General features: G+C 43.0%; 1 protein-coding gene across 2 annotated transcripts in view; it reads right to left on the bottom strand.

Moving 5' to 3' along the window:
- Positions 1–12969, bottom strand: part of CNTNAP5 (contactin associated protein family member 5) — a 984962-nt gene that overhangs the window by 816139 nt on the left and 155854 nt on the right. The window lies entirely within an intron of this gene.

The raw sequence follows: 12969 nt of genomic DNA, 5'->3' as shown, positions 1-12969 counted from the left end.
CAGTATATTCTGAGATAACGTTGGCCTTTGGGAGCAGAAATGAGCAGATGAGCAGTGTCAAGCACAGGCATGAAGCCAGCTATTGGAATTTAAAAGTCAAGCCTATAAGGCATGCATCAGAATCCTATTAATTCTGCTAAAGCCACAGGATTTGGATTTTAATGTTTGGAAGGTGGAAGTGCATTTGTCTTTGGGTGAACTGTAGTAAAACCCCTCTTCTACTCCGTGTGACTTGCAGGCTGACATTTCATATAATTAAAGAAAGCATCTTCATTCTGAATGTTGATCACTCCTGGTTTTGTAGATTGTAGTCTCTGACAATAATGTTATCAATCGAAGTAACACTTTCACGTTCTTGTCTTGTGATTTAAAGATGAATAAAAATATGCCCACATTTCCCTAAGTAAAATGGGTTCTGTGGTGTGTGTAGTACCAATATCTGATTATAGACTGAGCACTGATGCATGTGTGAGCAAGGCCAAGGGGAAGAGCTGGGGTGAGAGCAGACTTTTCCAGTGGTCACGTTAGGATGTGAGAGCTGGACCATAAAGACAGCTGAGCAACGAAGAACCAATGCTTTTGAACTGTGGTGTTGGAGAAGAGTCTTGAGAGCCCCTTGGACTGCAAGGAGATCCAACCAGTCCATCCTGGAGGAGATCAGTCCTGGGTGTGCATTGGAAGGACTGATGCTGAAGCTGACACTCCTGTACTTCGGCCACCTCATGCGAAGAGTTGACTTATTGGAAAAGACCCTGATGCTGGGAGGGATTGGGGGCAGGAGGAGAAGGGGATGACAGAGGATGAGATGGCTGGAGGACATCACCGACTTTGATGGACATGAGTTTGGGTGGACTCCGGGAGCTGGCGATGGACAGGGAGGCCTGGTGTGCTTCGATTCAAGGGGTTTGCAAAGAGCCGGACACAACTGAGCAACTGAACTGAACTGAGAGCAGATTGTGAGTAGGTGAGTAAGGAATTAATTTTCACATAGTCTTGGTGGGAAGAGCTCGGAAATTAGGAAAGCTCTTTTGACAAATTATTTATTTGTGTGTTTACTTTTGGATATGCTGGGTCTACATGGCTGCACTGGCTTTTCTCTAATGTGGTGAGTGGGGGCTACCCTGTAGCTGGGTAAGGGCTTCTCATTGCGGTGACCTTTCTTGATGCAGAGCGATGCTCTGGAGTGGATGGGCTTCAGCAGTTACAGCGCTTGGCTCAGCACTTGCAGCCCCCACGCTCCAGGGCTCAGGCTCAGTAGGTGTGGCACACGGGCTTACCTGCCTCAAGGCCTGTGGGATCTTACTGGACCAGGGTCCGATCCCCTGTCTCCTGCATTGGCAGGCGGATTCTCTACCACTGAGCCAGCAGGGAAGCCCGGAATGTTTTTTATATACAATCTGTGGCAAACTAGAGTCTAAAGAAAAATGTAGGTAACTTAAAAGTCTGCCTTAATCTCAGGAGTGAAACAGACAAAATATAATTACCACCATTATCACCATCATAGTGTCAAAAACATCTCAAGCTAAAGATGATGAAGGAGTTCTGCCTCTGAGGGACTGAGACCAAAGTAGACTCTGTGGCCTTAGAGGAACACAAGCTGAATGGTAATATACAAGGACACATTAAAACTGTAACATTAAACAAGATGTTCAGACAACTAAAAGATATCTCAGTATATGGGAAACTGCAATTAAGCCCTAAATTTTGTTCAGATTGATCAGACTATAGTTAGAGTACCAGCCAGTTTCTAAGGTCATCAACTAAACGATGACATGAATGTGGATAAGGTCTAGTGGAAATCAATATTTATACTTAAAATATTAGACACAAAGATATAATAAAAGAATTAAGTTTATAGCCTAACAATTATCCGGATCGGTGGAGGGAGTTCATTTTTACACGTTTAAAAGTTTCAATGGAAAAGAAGTTGCCTTAATCCCTAAGAGAAAAGGCAGCCCCCCATACACACAATAATGCAGGTGAGACAGGAATGGATGCTGAAGAAGGGGAGTAAAAGGAAAAAGTAATAGCTTATGTAGAAGTAGGATGGGTTTTATTCAGTCATTGGAGAGACACTGCCTCCAGTTTACATTATTGTGTGATTCCATGGGAAGTGTGTGCTTGTGACATCTTCCAGGTGTCAGGCACAGTTCATGCATTCACGTATCTATTCCTCCCAACTGTCAAACAGTCAGGGGCTTGCCACTGCTTTACAAAGAGGAGGCAACTTATAGGGAAAGAATTTTAGGTATAGATGCACACCTTTCAGGCACAAGAGGCAGGATTTGAGTCCAGATCCAACTGACTTCAGTGTCTATTTTCCTATGCTCTTAGAGGGCGCAGCAGTCTTTCTTGAGGAAACAAATAGTTATTTGTCTCCTTAAACGTGTGTGTCGCCTGACTTAGATGTTCCCAAACTCCTATGAGGAAGCCCCCTTCAGAGCTCTGCACCTTCTGCTTTGAGTTATTTCATAATTAAGCTCCATAAGTGGTATTTCCTTCCCCTTAATTCAGCCACATAAATTAATTCGTGTCTCTTAATAATGAGATGTGAAGCAAGGGAAACTTTCTGTCATCCAATGACCATTGGTTGTGTTGCTGAGGACTGAATTCTAGAGGTGTATTTGCTGACAGATGCAGGGACACTTCTAGACCAGGGATGTGGGTGCGATGATGAAATGAGAAAAGAGGAGAGAGATTCTGGGACTAGCATAAGAAGGACACAGCAAAATCTCCTATAGAAACAGTAGTTTCAGCTTCAGAAACTCAGGTATGTGAATTTTCACTATAATAATTTTTAAATATTTTAGAATCATAGCTTTGAAGACCATTTAATGACCTGGGAAAAATTATAATATAAGGTTCAGCATAAGAAAATGAAGATGCTAAACTTAAATATTAAATATGTAAGTTTCTTTCTATACACATATGTTTCTGCATGCTTCAGTACATGTAATTTACATGTGTCTGATACTGATATTAATATATACTTATATGGTAACAATCTTTCTCTGTATATGTAGAGAGAGCATTAAAAAATATGGCAAGATAAAAGCCATGATATTAAAATGTTACAAGTAATTATTACTCAACCATTCAGTTACTGGTGTTTTGTATTTTCTAATGTTTTGTAATGCATACACTTTCTAAATTGAGCATGTGCTATTGTGTTCTTTTTAGAAACAGAGAAATGTAAAAACATTAGTGGTTATTTAACAGTTTCTCCCAAATTAATAATAATAATTATGCCTCTCATATGGTATATATTTCCCAATTCTCTCAAGCAATTCTTTCATTGCTGTTTTGAGACAGAAAATGGAGCTTCTTTCTAGATAAAATTTTTATTGGAGCATAGTTTCTTTACAATAAATAGTGTTAGTTTCTGGCATGCAATGAACTGAATCAGCTGTATGTATGCATATAGCCCCTCTCTCTTGGGCCTGCCTCCCAGGGTCCCCCCATCCCACCCCTCTAGGTGTTGCAGAGCAGTGAGCTGATCTCCCGGGGTGGTACAGCAAGCTGATGCCACCTGTCTGGTTTATACCTTGTGGTGGATATGTGTCAATAAAAGATACACATAGCAGCCCAAGGAACCCCCATAAAGTTATCAGCTGATTTTTCAGCAGAAACTCTGCAGGCCAGAAGGGAGTGGCAAGGTATATTTAAAGTGATGAAAGGGGAAAACCTACCAATATGACTCTGCCCAGCAAGGATCTCATTCAGATTCTGGGAGAAATCCAAAGCTCTACAGACAAGCAAAAGCTAGGAGAATTCAGCACCATCAAACCAGCCTTACAACAACAAATGCTAAAAGAAATTCTCTAGGTGGAAACATTAAGAGTAGAAAAAGACACCAAAACAAACTCAAGATGAATCAGGAGATAATATATGAGCACCTGAGATACAGAAACATCAAGATCTTGAAAATAATGTGAACTATATTTAATCAAACCATGATAGAGAAACAGAAATAAGACTGAACTCTTAATTACTCAACCATTAAACATTCTGGTGTCATTAATAGTAGATGCTGTTAGAGGGGCACAAGGGTGTGGCCAATGAGCTAAGCCGTTGGCCGACAGAGAGTGTGGCTTGTGCATGGGTGGGACAGGGCGCTGCTTTGCCAATAAAAAGCACGAGTCACAACCAAGTGTGCTGATGGAAAACCTCTCAGGAGCCTTTTCCTCAGAGAGCCCTGCTTCAGCATTTACCACACATCCCAAAAAAGCTTGACCTTTATCCTGCTGAACACCCAGCAGGATGAGGACACCATGTCTCTCACTCTGGCAGACAGGCCTTGACTCCAGGGACACAGTGAATTCCCAAAAGCAGAAACAGGAGAAGGTCAAGAGTCTGAGATCAAAACAGAAACTGCGTGCACATGGCAGCCTCTGAGAGCGTCTCCAGCTAGCGTGATGACTCCAAGATTCTGGTGAGGCCTGCATAGAGCCAGACAGCCTACGCCATCATGCCTCTGCCTTTCCACGGTCCCTGTCCAGCCAGGAGCTGTCATAACAAGGCCTTTACTTATATATACATATACACATATATATTTGTGTATATATACACACACACAGAGAATAGTTCAAATTAGCCAAATGCTGAGGGTTTGTGGTGATCTGGCTACGTTCAGTTCAGTTCAGTTCAGTTCAGTCACTCAGTCATGTCCGACTCTTTGCGACCCCATGAACCGCAGCACGCCAGGCCTCCCTGTCCATCACCAACTCCAGGAGTTTACTCAAACCCATGTCCATTGAGTCGGTGATGCCATCCAGCCATCTCATCCTCTGTCATCCCCTTCTCCTCCTGCCCCCAATCCCTCCCAGCATCAGGGTCTTTTCCAATGAGTCAGCTCTTCGCATCAGGTGGCCAAAGTATTGGAGTTTCAGCTTCAGCATCAGTCCTTCGAATGAACACCCAGGACTGATTTCCTTTAGGATGGACTGGTTGGATCTCCTTGCAGTCCAAGGGACTCTCAAGAGTCTTCTCCAACACCACAGTTCAAAAGCATCCATTTTTCAGCACTCAGCTTTCTTTATAGTCCAACTCTCATATCCATACATGACCACTGGATAAACTGTAGCCTTGACTAGATGGACCTTTGTTGGCAAGATAATGTGAAGCCCATGGTAATCAAAACTATGTAATGCAAGGATATTTTGCAGCTGGTATACTGAGATACCATGACTTATGTGTTCAATAAATAACAGAAACTAGACTTCCGCTTCTTTACCTAGACTTGCTCAAGGAGAAGATGTGGCTTTAAGCCAGTGAGTAGGGAAAGAGGGCATTTGTGGAGGGCAAGGGAATCACCAGAACATGTGAGGTTACCTGATGGAAGGCAACATTGTACCTTCCTGCTGTAACTCGATCCTGTTTGGAAAAAGCCATAACCCTCTGGTTATGGGGATGTCACTATAATCCTGAGCAACATAGAAATGGAAAAGTCAACATATGAGGTGGGGTCAGTGAAGTGGAAAGGGACATAAGGGACTTCTTGGAGGGTGAACGGGTCAGAATGTGGCCACCAGGGCCTGGAGGGTTTCCTGTCTAAGACGCAAAGGATAAGGTTTAGGGGAGTCAGGGGGATGGACTCAGGGTCACTGGGCAGGGACGGACAGCCAGGGGGCCTGTCAGCACTGTCTTTCTGCTCTGTCCTGGGCGCTTTTCCCTGCTTACCTCGGTGGGCATTCCTGCCCTTTTCCTGCTATGGTGGTCTTTTCACCAGTCAGAGTTGCCCCCTGCCACAGGCACGGGTGTGCGCACGTGGAGAGGCGGCCACAGCTCCCCACGGGCCCTGGCGACACCGTGACTGTGACCCCGCCCTGGGGCCGCCTTGCTGTCACCAGCGGCTCCTCAGCCGGAAGTTTGTCCCGGACACTCTGTGGGAAGCTCCCTCAGTTTACCCAGCGGAGGACATCCAGAAGTTGCCACCCTTCAACGCGGCAGAGGACACTGCTGTGTGTTTAAACAGCACGTCTCTACCCAGGTCCCAGGGTACCATTCATCTGAGAAGCATCTGCACACGATTCTAATACTGGCAAGGTATCTGTAAAGATAACTCAGGCACTCAGTCATGTCACATGGCCAAGTCAGAGCCTTGGGGTTTCTCCCAGAATGATCCACGGAGAGAAAGGGAAAGGTTATGTCAGTGACTGAAACAAAAGTCAAGCCAATGCCCTTTCAGAAAAGAAAAGCTAGGCAGATGAAGTATTATCGTGGGTTTTGTTATTGCTCTTCAGTCACTAAGGCATGTCTGACTTTTTGGGACCCTGTGGACTGCAGTACGCCAGATATCCCTGCCTTCATCATCTCCCAAAGTTTGCTCAAACTCATGTCCATTGGGTTGAAGATGTCATCCAACCATCTCATCCTCTGTCACCCCCTTCTCCCTCCTGCCTTCAGTCTTTCCCAGCATCAGGGTCTTTTCCAATGAGCTGGCTCTTCACATCAGGCGGCCAAAGTACTGGAGCTTCAGCCTCAGCATCAGCGCTTGCAATGAATATTCAGGGTTGATTTCCCCTAGGACTGACTGCTTTGATCTCCTTGCTGTCCAAGGTTCATCACTATCTCTGTGTGCCTCCTGCCTGTTTATTAGTATCACCCATCCGTGTCCCAGGTTAGTTGCTACTCTGCTTTTCTAAATCTTCCTTTCTTTTCTCTCTCTGCAGTTTGAATACATAACTGACTCCCTTAAATATACGGTTGAGCCATTCTAGTCTTGGCTAAAGATTTTACATGGATGTTGCTCTCACCCAGACACCTGCCCATTATCTTTGCCCACGTGAAAAACGCAAGACATCCACGTGACATGGCAAGTGCTGGACCTCCCTCTGCTCTTGTGACCCCGACACTGGGAAGCAGGGCAGTGGCCTTCATGGACTCTCCTTTTTGTAAGCTGTGGAGTTATATTCAGCCTAACTCTGACAAAGGGCTCTAAACACACTGTCGTTTTGTTCTGCACCTTCAAAGTGAGATAAAAAACAAACTAGGAATTAACATTTGTCTATTTTACTTAAATTGTGGAAGCACTGTCATCCCAACAAAGTTTCTTGACCTTAGATGGAGTTTGCCAGTGGATTTTGCTGGAAATGCATGATTGTATTACAAGCTATTATTTTTCAAAAACAATCAATCATTGTATTTTGCTCAGTGTTCCTTGAAAGTTCACAACAAATGTCAAGTCTTTGCAGTTTCCATTCATAACTCAAGAGCTTTTGTAGAAACTGCCCATATTGAAGTTTTCTTTCAATGAGAGATGTTTTCTGTATTGGGGTTTTCCATCATCCTCACAATTAATTTTTGCTGATGGATGAACTGGATTCTTCTCTTATAACATGTTCATTGACCTTTGTATGGGTGCATCACCCATGTCCCTGCTGGTTGCATCCCCATAGCCTTCATCTCTACTTACCCTGTGCCTGCCCCAAACTCAGCCCCACAGAGACACCTACCACCCCAGTCAATCCTCAAAGAAAGGGCTGGTCTCAGATCCTGCTTCAGTTCACCCCACACTTTGAGCCCCTGAAGGAAAGGGACTCCGAAGAATGTACTTGGTAACCTCCAGCCTGTGCCCTCAAGGAGGCTTACAGTCTGGTGGGAGAGAAGACATGAAAGTGAATTTAACAGCAGAGAGAATCAGAAAGAAAGAAGGCCGGAGGCAGTGCTGAGTGTAGGAACAGCTCTATTAGTTCCAAAGTGGGCTTTGTGATTTGGGGAGGGGGAGCATAGTGGTTGTTGGGTCTGCTACTAGATGGCAGGAAAGGTCTGATGGAGGCATCTGAGTCAACCTCAAAGCAGTAGATTGTATCCCAGTTCACAGTTTATTAATATAAATGCTTTCGCTGGTTTCTGGTGAGGAATAAACCTCATTAATGATAATGATAATAGCTCATGCTGTTTTTATTTACTTACACTCCAACTTTTAAGGGCTTCTCTCGTAGCTCAGTTGGTAAAGAACCTACCTACAATGCAGGAGACCCAGGCTTGATTCCTGGTTTGGGAAAATCCCCTGGAGGAGGAAATGGCAACCCACTCTAGTATTCTTGCCTGGAGAATCCCATGGACAGAGGAGCCTGGCAGGCTATAGTCCATGGGGTTGCAAGAGTCGGACATGACTTAGCAGGTAAACCACCACCACAACTTTTAATACAGAGGACTTGGGATAGCTGGTGATCTATGTGAATGTTTGTGTAGTACTGATGATGCTAAACAATTTGAGTGGCTTCTTTCTTATCTTACTCTTTCTACTCAGGTCGGGCCTAATCCCTGACATGACATTCTTGCAGATATTTGAGAAAATCTAGAGAATTTTGCCTAACTTGTCCCTTCCTTCCAATCACATCAGGACAGATTTACTTCAAGATCTCTCTCAACATTAATCTGAAAGTTTAATAGGAAAATGAATTTCTTCCAATAAACTGAGTGCAGGAAACTAGGCTTATGCTGTCATGACTGCTACTAGAAATGAAAAACAACAACAAAAACAAATCAAAACACAGTCTATTAAAAAACCACCCTGCAGGTGGAGAACTGTGTTTTAACAGTCTAGAGCTTTCCTCTGCCATGCAGGAGACCTGAGTCAATCCCTGGGTTGGGAAGATCCCCTGGAGAAGGGAATGGCTACCCACTCCAGTATTCTGGCCTGGAGAATTCCATGGATTGTATAGTCTATGGGGTCACAAAGAGTTGGACACGACTGAGCAACTTTCACATTCACTTTCTCTGCTCCCTAAGGGCCCAAAGCCTGTGTGAAAGCAACTCTTCTGTCCCTGTCCTATTCACCTAATTCTGTTCCCCTCTAACCTGCAAGGACCTAATTATAGGAGGAAGATCACCAGGCAACTTAGTCTAACTCCTGACTTATGCCCTTCTGAATGCACCCCATGCCTTTTCTAACCTGTTGATTTTTTTTTTTTCCTGGATAAAGAGAAGTAAGAATGAAGAATGAAGTAGTTAAAGAATGGCTAGCTCTCTACCCACCACCAGTCCCCTAAGGAATCCTGCAGGCAGATCACAGGGACAAGATAGCATCTGAAGAGTCAGCCAGTCTGCATTCAGTGGAAAAGGATGCAGAACCTCAACCACCTTCTTCGATGATTCACTGAGATTCTCCCTCTCTTTGTTCCCCTTTAATAATGGTCATGGCTGAGCAGAATCTTGGGAGCTGGTCTCAGGACACAAATCCACCTTCCCTCAAGATTGGCTTTTCTGATTAAAGCATCATTTCCTTCTATTGACACTTGCCTCTCCATTATTGTCTTTTTAGCAGCAAGCAGCCGAACCTGAGTTTTCTAATATAAACATGCTCTTTCCTTTGTCTGTTCTCTTTTCTGTATAAACTTTTGGAAAGGATGAAAGAGTACCATCTATACTACATTGTGAACTATAATCGTAGCATCCGGTTTATTACCCCCTGATATGATTAATAATTTCTACCGAGGAAACATCCTTAGGGGGAGGAGGAAGAAGCCAATCATCATGGGCTAACAGAGAAACGCTCCGCAGAGCAGGGCCTTGTTTAATCTTCACAGCAGTTTATGAAGCTAGTGCTGTTCGCGGCCTCCTTCGCAGCAGAGAACTAACTCATCTGCGTTGTGCACCCAGAAAAGGCTGAGAAGCATTAGAATGTGTTTAACCTCCTCTGTCCTGGCTCTCTTTCCTCTATTCCTCCCCGATTTTCTCCCTCTTCCCTTCTTTCTTCTTCTTTCCTTCCTTCATTTTTGCCATAAATGCGATTTGACTGTCTGCTTCGGCCTTGCATCGCTTAGGATCTGCCTTTTCATTCTTCAACAAGCCTCAGGTGTCAACAACCAACACCTTGAGGGGAAGGCAGCTCTTGGTGTACCTGACGTCTCTGGCCCTGTCACACTGGAGAGTAACTCTGACCCTTCTGGAAGCAGCTTGGCTGTCCCTGAGGCTCTCATCTAGACAAGCCCTCTGCCACACGCCTAAGGAGAGATGAAGGGAAGCAGTCTAAGCTTCAGGTCCCATGATTGTTTTCAGAATCCTAGGGAAACTATGTGGTAATGAAATTACTTCTTCCACATAAAACTTGCTACCTTGTGTTTATAGCATTTTTTTAAAGTGAGAAATGCTTCATATTTGTTTCTTTTTCCCCCTCAGGAATTTTTATACAATATTGAGAAAAATGAGAACCTTTAAAAATTATTTTGTTTTTAACTTGACAACTCCAAATGATAAGCAGAGTTGGAATTTACAAATAAAACTGGACTCTGGAGTGTAAGAAGCTTTTTCAATCTTGTATGATCTTAACTTTGCAGTCACATGTGGAAATATATTAAACAAGGACCATCTCTCAAATGCTTTTGCAAGAGTAGAAGCAATCTCTTTTTTCTTCTCCCTCTGGATTTTGTGTGGTTTCCATAAACTGTGAAACTTCATTTTTAAGTGAAGTTTCTTGGGTGGGAAGAGAAATGAAGGGGTTATTCCTGAGCACTGATCAGAAGTCTTTTATTTTGAGAGCAGAAAGCTCTAAGAGGCATAGTTTACAAAACAGAAAGTGTTAATTTGGAGTATTTAGGGGAAATGATGGGACAAAAACATAATATATTAAGAAGAGTGAAGAGTTTTTTATCTTCATAAGTACAAGAGACAAGTTGAGTTAAAATGTACATTGACGGTCCACCGTGTAGGGCATAGACCTCAGATGGAATTGAACTTCCCAGGGGCTATGTCCATGCTTCCTTGGTTCTAGACTGCTTCCATATGCCAAGGAACAGAAAATAGGAGCTGAGTAGTGCTTGACCTGACCACTCCATCCTGAAGGAAGGTTGGGGGAGGAAATTGAGGAAACTTTGTTAAAGGACAGAGGGAGAGTTGAGTCTCCAGCTTGTGAGCTCCTTGGGTCATCGTTCACAATGAAATGGGCTTTGTCCATGCAAATATTCTAATTGTAAATTCCCTTGTCCCATTTATTCCTTTGTTGGCCAGCACTGCATTGAAAGGAACATCACGGATTAGAAATGGTTGATTTCTCTTGTTCAGTGGCTTCCCAGGTGGCCCAGTGGTAAAGAATCTGCCTGCCATGCAGGAGACACAGGAGATGTGAATTTGATTCCTGGGTTGGGAAGATCCCCTGGAGGAGGGCATGGCAACCCCTCTAGTATTCTTGACTGGAGAATGCTATGGACAGAGGAGCTTGGAGGGCTACATTCCATAGGGTTACAAAGAGTCAGCCATGTACAACTGAGGATGTACACTCTGACACAATAGATGAGCTGCTATCATCATTAAGAATACGTAAAATTAGACACCAATATGAGAGCAAGGCAAGAAGGGAAACTGGCAACAACCAGCCAAATGCTAGCTAATGAAGCCAAATGAGGCTTCAAGATCTCTGGTCTAAGATGATCTGCTTCTTCGAAACCTGATCAGATCTGAAGGACAGCAAAGTCCATCTCTTCCTCCTTAGCTTCTTATACTGAAATCCCAAGGCAAGTGAATGCAACTAATTCCAAACTTTTGATTGTTAACTGTGATTTAGGCTCTTACTGACTCTAATGAGAACTGCATGTAATTAAAATATTCCACATGTTGCTTTCATCAGGATTATGGCACATTGGTTTTAAGCAAAGCAACGGGCCATGTAATTCAATTCATGTCCTGTTTACAAACTCTCAGACATTAAGCCATAGGAGTGATAGATGATGAAGCCAAGCAGGCTAGTCACAGTCCAAATGACTGACTCTTTGGAGACTTTTGTTTGGAATATTAACAATCATGTTTCAATCAGAAAAATGAATTCTGTGATCTGAATATTTGGAGATCCTCCTAGTCTAGACTATGTTCTTTTTTGGACTCAGAGTCACACTCATTATCCTCTGCACACACATTGGATGATATAGGTGAATGAGTGGGCTGGTTGTGAAAGCAACCTGCAGTTTCAGGGGTTATGTCTGAATGAAGGGGACGTGTCTCATGCAGAGAGAACCAGCTGCTATACTTCTCCATAAAACTATTCTAAAATATTCATATTTTGTAAAAAAAAATTAATAATCTGAGGCTTTTAATGTAAAAAGATCCCAGATTTTAAATATGGGAAACAATGGTATATTTTTTTATACATTGGACCACCCATGGGCCATCAGTTTGAGACTTCTGCTCTGAACTGTGTGTATTTCCAGGGTAGATATCACATTTTCCTGCTTTTTATTAATTTTTTTTTTTTTTTTTTAGGAAGGGCATTGTTTTCAGTTTCTGGTGGCCAGGAACAGAATAGATCATTGAATGTGTGTGGAATTAAGTAACAGAAGACACAAATGGGTATGATGGTACGGGATGGAACAGGAATTTCCCGTGGTCAGTAGGAAGTGACAGAAGCAGATAAAGATGATTTCACATTTTTTCTAATGTCCCTGACCCTACATTCTGTCATTCCTTAAGATTTTAGTGATGCAAAGGCAGAGAAAGAGGATTGCAGACATTAATTAGGTTGGGCACCTAAAGCCATTCATAAATTAGATTGTTAAATGAAAATGTATTTCATATGAATGAGGCAGGGGTGGTGAGAGAAAAGTGGGGCAGCTGATAATTATTTTATTAAAAAATTTTATTCGAGTGTAGTTGGTTTACAATGAAGTGTTAGTTTCAGGTGTATAGCAAAGTGAGTCAGTCATGCATACACATATATCTACACTTTTTAAGATTAGTTCTGCATATAGTATTACCTTGCAGTTTTAAATATGAATTGTATGTCAGACACTCAGGTAAAAACTGCAGAACTATTTTCTTATTTGGTCATCACAAACATTTCAGGCATTTCCATTTTAAAGAAGAAACTGTGCCAAAGAGAAATTAAGGCAACTTGTCCATAATCTTGCAGCTATTAACACTAAACTGCATCTTAGGTGCTTCCACACATGGTTTTAATTCTCCAGACGATCATGTGAGGTGTTCATCCTTATCCGTATTCTGCAGAGGAGGAATAAGACCACAGAGGTCTTACCT

This window comes from Dama dama, chromosome 33, assembly GCF_033118175.1.
Source record: "Dama dama isolate Ldn47 chromosome 33, ASM3311817v1, whole genome shotgun sequence".
Classification (NCBI taxonomy): Eukaryota; Metazoa; Chordata; class Mammalia; order Artiodactyla; family Cervidae; genus Dama; species Dama dama.
The sequence above is the reverse complement of the archived record's forward strand: the minus strand, read 5'-3'. Positions and strand labels throughout refer to the sequence as shown.